This window comes from Bombus vosnesenskii, unplaced genomic scaffold (assembly GCF_011952255.1).
Source record: "Bombus vosnesenskii isolate JDL3184/JDL3185 unplaced genomic scaffold, Bvos_JDL3184-5_v1.1 scf7180000013431, whole genome shotgun sequence".
NCBI lineage: Eukaryota > Metazoa > Arthropoda > Insecta > Hymenoptera > Apidae > Bombus > Bombus vosnesenskii.
The window spans coordinates 776554-782575 of record NW_022883046.1 but is presented as its reverse complement, the minus strand read 5'-3'; positions in this window follow the sequence as shown (position 1 = coordinate 782575).

Below are 6022 nucleotides of genomic sequence, written 5' to 3'. Positions count from 1 at the left end.
TATGCAACCAACACAGCGAATCCAAAACTTTTATGACGCTGTTACAGAAAAACAAGCGATTCTGACAACGATAGAACTTTGCTCAACTCCCGTGTCTGCGGCGTGTTGATTTCTCGCGAGCAGTTGCGATATGTGATTTCATGGAATCGACGAGGACGTCGAATCACACGCGTCTGATTCCACGCCTCGTTGCCGGTGTAAATTATTTACGTCATTAATCGTACAATTTGTTTTTCACGACTATTACGTAAGAATGCGTATATATCTTATAACAAAAATTTGAAGAGGTTCTTTGCGTGTGAAAATTTTTGTCCTTTGGCAAACGATGAAAGTGGAAACATATATAATACGTAGTGCTCTGGAGACGCGTACAGAACTCGTCGTCATTAGCTTTCTTGAAAGTTTCGAACGCAATTTGAATTCCATCCTCGAATATCTTTTTATTTTAAGCAGATCGATCCAGGGCTATCCGATCGATCGAATATGCATTATGTAAATTCAACGTACTAATAATTCGGGAGAATTTACGCGGAAACAACGTTTCTTTTTGTTCTTGAATAAGTGAAATTGACCATCTTGTCAGACTCGTTGTATCATAGCTTCAAGTACCAAATGATTGGAATGTAAAGCAAGAGATCGTAAAATTAAGTACGAGCGACAGTTCATAACTTGCCTTTAATAAGCCGGAAATACGGTATAAAACTCTTTTATGGACAGGAGTCTTTATATAACTTGTCGGTATATCTTTTTAAAGCTCGTTGATACAGTTTTGCACGGTCTATTGACTCTTAATACCGCTTTAATTTATTTCGTACGTGTAGACGTGTCTTTCACGGACACCGGTTATATATTCACTGACCGAGTATTGCGCCGCGCTGATTCAATGCCTTATCTCTCTGTCCAAGTTTTAACCTTTTCGGCGATAAAAATGAAAGTTGGGCGTGCTCCGCATACAAAATATACAGAATCGCGATATGCGGCAACTTATTCGTCACGTAATGTACATATATTGGTCTAACGGTCGTAACAACTCGAAGCATTGAAAGGAGTTAATTATGACACGTTTACGAGCTTTCCATGATTTCTATATCGTTCAAGGTATATAGCACTTATTAAGAACAATATTTTTTATATCGACTTGTACGATTTTTATATGTATGTTTGTTTTTACAAAGATAAGGTTGCAAGTGTGCACTAAATGTGTGCGTAGGAGAGGGGATGTCAATATGGCCACCATACTTTGACGCTCGATATAAAGTTCTTTGTATTACTCGACATGCAGGTGGAATAGTAGAAACTTCTGTTGCATCAGGTTTTTCGAAGTCATGCTGGAAACGTTATATCAATATTATCTATACGATCTGTAAACAACGTATTGTTACAAAAATTTGTCCAAGTCCATCGACATAGGAAGCTGTAGAAAAAACTTGGCTACCCTAACGGTTATATCGAGGATAAACTGAAACGCGAAGACTGCAATTGATCCAAGTAAGTTTTGTCGGGCACACGCATTGCAGATTTCGTGACTGGAAGTTTACTGACCGAAATAAAAGAATGTAATCCGCCGCAAATAGCCACTTTCCGACGCTTTGGGGCTTCTATTGGAACCGTGCAAAGAGGTGAATAATTGTGTTACTTCGGTTCCTCTTTCTCGTTCTATCTCGTCTCTCGTTTCTTTCGCTCGGTACGCGCCACGCGACCCCACGTAACGTCATTATCCCATTAGTCCGCGACATTACCAGGCTACGGTTCCTCTCCTTTGCTCGTCGAGAGAGAAACGATACTCTGCGCTATAACAACGTTTCAGCCCGTCCACCTAACAACAGGGCGCCGGTTAATTTTATTTACCGATTGAACGAAGATCGCGTTCAAAATTAAATCGCGTTCATTAATCACGTTACGCGATACTGTAACGTATCGGCGATAACGATTGCGTCCTCCAACGGGCCTCGATTCTCGGGAAAAAGAAAACGATTCGATTACTCGGACGCGTTCCTGGTAATCGTCGCGCGAGTCGTAACCATCGTAATCAGTGCTTTACAACGATGTTACGATTGCCTTTGTAACCCAATGCGATCGATGAACGTTAACTAATAAGGGCAATGTTTATCGTTCGATTTCAAATTGAATTTTCAGTTTCAAATCGAATTGAATTAAATTTTTAAAGTTAACCGAAAATTTCAAGGTCCAATTAGATCGCTGTCCTCCTCGATTCTAAATACGAAGAGCAAAACGTAATGGTGAATCGTACTTTGTATACTTAAGATGTCGGATTTTTCTGCGATGATGAAATAAGGTAGCAGGGCACAGTCATATGAATTGCGCTCCAACAGGTGCCGGGTATCGAGTTCACCAGAGCACCTGATGAAGTACAATTAACATGCAGCCTCCACAGTTCTTCCCACCTCCCTTTCGTTTCTTTCATCTTCTTTTTTCTTTGCTGCCTTCTTCATTTTCTCTCCTCAGACTTCGCTGTACCTGAATATCGCAGCGAAAAAAGCGTCGATCCGGTTTCGCCGCAGCGCGCGCTACTTCAGGTACCTGACTGACTCGAAATTGGCACAGCCTGAAGTACCCGAGTAACGCGCGTTGCGAGCGACACGTAGTCGCATTTCCTCTGGCTCTGAACCATCCTGTTGGATAAATTGCACGACCGTAGCGCCACGTCGTGATGGTGTGTTCTGCATTTTGAACTAAAGGCTGGAGCGCATGAAAGAAACGTTAACGAGTGTTCGATCGGTATGGAAAGTCTGAAAGAAATAAGTGGAGAAGCAGTAAGGTATACGGGTGTTATGATTTACGAGGTGGTTCGTTATTGTTCGTTCAACAAAATGGTAATGTATAAACGTTAGAGGGTATTTCGTTTTGTTCGCAAACAGCAGGTAGTCGTAAAAAGTTCCTTTGATTCGAAAGACCGATAATAAATTCTTTTCCCAAACACTGATTCACATTCACCGAAAGCGACAAAATAGCGTAAAAGATCGACAGCGACAAAATAGCGTAAAAGATCGACAGCAAATCGAAATCCCGAGAAGCTTTATATACAGGTATAGAGGATTTGTCGAGAAAAGGAAACCGGACGGGCAGATGCACCATTGTAACAAGTAGGTAGATCTCGGAAATTTTTTCTACATGACGTGACGTGACCTGAAAGGTGCATCGAGATATCTCCTTGGGTTTCACTCCGAGCTAGCTCACTCCGAGTTGAATACATTCTTGAAATTCCGTCCGAACAGACCGATGAAAGATATGCATCTGAGAAAACGGTTAGGAAAAGTTTGAGAACGATACAAGTTACCTGGATATACATATTTACTTTTACAAGGAAGATAAGAATTCTACAGCATCAGTGAAATTACATTTACAAGTTTTTCATTGTGCGTGCAGGTTCTCAACTGAATCTAGCGTATATTTATCCATATATTCGTAATCTATATATCCATAAAGGTTAGAATTCGGTCGACATTAGATTTCCAATGAGAGCTATTGTAGTTGACATGGCCGTTACGCATTGGCACGTCATTACTTCACGTTACTTGTCATTACATATGCTATTCCAGTTAACCTGTCCCGTAAATAAACCGTCTAACAATAGTAACGTTGGAAATACCCCTACCTCTCATGGAAAAAGAGAAAAACGTTTCAACGATACATATAAAGAAACGATTAAAGTCCAGATACTCGGGGCAGAAGTTTAATTATTCGCTGTTCATTACGTATTGACGCTCGATCACTCTGATTTCTCTTCTTGCGGCCGTTGCACAACGTTACACACTTTTACATCCGCGTACCGTGCTAGGTTCTGCGTCTTCAATATGAATTATACCTCAACTACGATCTTCCACTACGACGACCGGCGATTCAACCTTGTCACGTAAATGCCACCGCCTAGTAACACTATATTCGATGCTTGAACTCACATCACCTGCCACGGCGAAACATCTTTTGCAAGTCAATACTCGGTAACGATCGATAAATTCACGAAGACTCGAAGCAGCCGATAAAGCGGAGACGCCCAAATCGATAATTTGCACAAATCTTACCACTTTTCAAACAAATTCGTAATACGCGACACGTTCCAACGTATCTTCATAAAGTGAAACTGTCGGTTCAAGCACCAGATCAGCGGATTCTCTCTTCACCGTTCGAAAGTCTGTTTCGCGAATAAAAAAAAAAAAAAAGAATGCAAAGGAACGAAAAATGCGAAGTAAGTCGAAAGCCAATTTGACGAGTAAGTGTCACGAAATGTAGACGATAAGCCATTCGGAATCGGACGAACGGTAATATTCGTGGAGCAGCAGTTCGTTCGCAGTGGCCGACGCATCGTGACATTGAAACTCCTACACTCGTTGGTGGAGGTAAAGGAAAGTCTCCCCTCTCGCTCCATCTCGGATCCTCTTTCCTGTTCTTCGTCGACGAGTGACGATAATAGGCCGGGAAACGTCGACGATCGCGGGGCAAGGAGTGAGGGGTGTGGACTTCGATGAATCAAAGCGAAGGAGCCAGACAGAGGGTGGGAGGGAAGAAAGAAGAGAACCGCGACAGCGTTGGATCGAGATAAGGGGAAAGGATCGAATGGATTGCGGAGTGCATGGAGGGGATGGAAGAGGGCAAGGTTGCAGACGCCGGCAACCAAGAAGGCAACCACGTTTGCCTCACTACACACAATAAGACGCGCAAATGTTCCTCTTTTTCTCTAGAAATTCTCTTCAAACTACTTTCCTTTATCTCACTATTTATCATATGACTAATATATGACACGACACGGACAATGATAAGTATCTTATGACCGATAGCAACGCTTTGCTTTAACGAGAAAGATAAAAACGTTTGTAATGACCAAGAAGTAAATGAAATCTGTTGGCATCTACACGAATAAACTGCATTACCAACTTCTACATTCAGCACATTTTGTTCCGTTTGACCTCTCGTTCTCCCAACCGCCAAATACCAAGTTGCCCTCCAGCGTTGCTAACGTATGCTTTTCCGAAGTTCTCACCGATAGTCAACATCGACTTAACACAATCGTATAAAATGTAAATGTGTTCGCTTTGTGCTTTACACGTAACCAGAGAGTTCCTACAAGAAGTCGCACACGCATTCCACCGGTAGACTCCCGTCTAATCCAGACTTCAGCTAAGCGACAACTTCAAATAATAACGTTGCCGTGATGTTTTCGATTAGTATAGGTAGTACAAGAAAGTCGATGCTGCTCCGAGGTACTCGATATAAATTGCGTTATTATTCCGCACGATAGGTTATTTCAAAGATAGTCATCGGACCTTTGATTACCGATATAGTCACGAACATTCTGCGCATAATTAGTATATTGCACCACCTGCATGTGTTGGACACGCAAATTTTTCTGAAGAATTTCTCAAGTCAGCGAATTTCTCCGGAACGAAAGGACACGCTATAATCCATCCCTTTCAACCACACCAAAATACCACTGGTTGTCGTTTGAATGCCTCGTTATTCGATAGAGAATGCATCGATCCATTGTTAGCCAATTGAATGGCATTTCTGCAATCCCCGATTCGTGTCTCGGCTTCATCGATGCCAACAACGCCACCGCGCCGCCACTCCTTCCGACATTGTTACCGTATAACGTATACGCCACCGATAATCTCGAGTACCCAAACACGTTGTCGAATCTCCAGAATAGTGAATTCATATTTCGTGTCGCACAATTATTTCCCGTCGATCAAAGTACAGAACCGGTTGCAGTCTGTTCACGATAACCAGTACGATAGCCTCATTACGACATTCAATATCGATATCGAATCTTATACGTTTACCTATACGTTTATGGAGCGTTCCTCTATATATCGAACGCTTCCGGTGAAATTTAACGCACGTAACGCGTGAAGTCGAATTCCGATGACTGATAAAGCAAACTATTCGTGTTCGACGCGATCTTTACCGGAAATCTAGCGACAGAATCACGTAGATCTAAACAACGATTCTTCTACTCCACCCTATAGCATGTCTCCGTGCCACGTAACGACCGTTAAGAAACTTC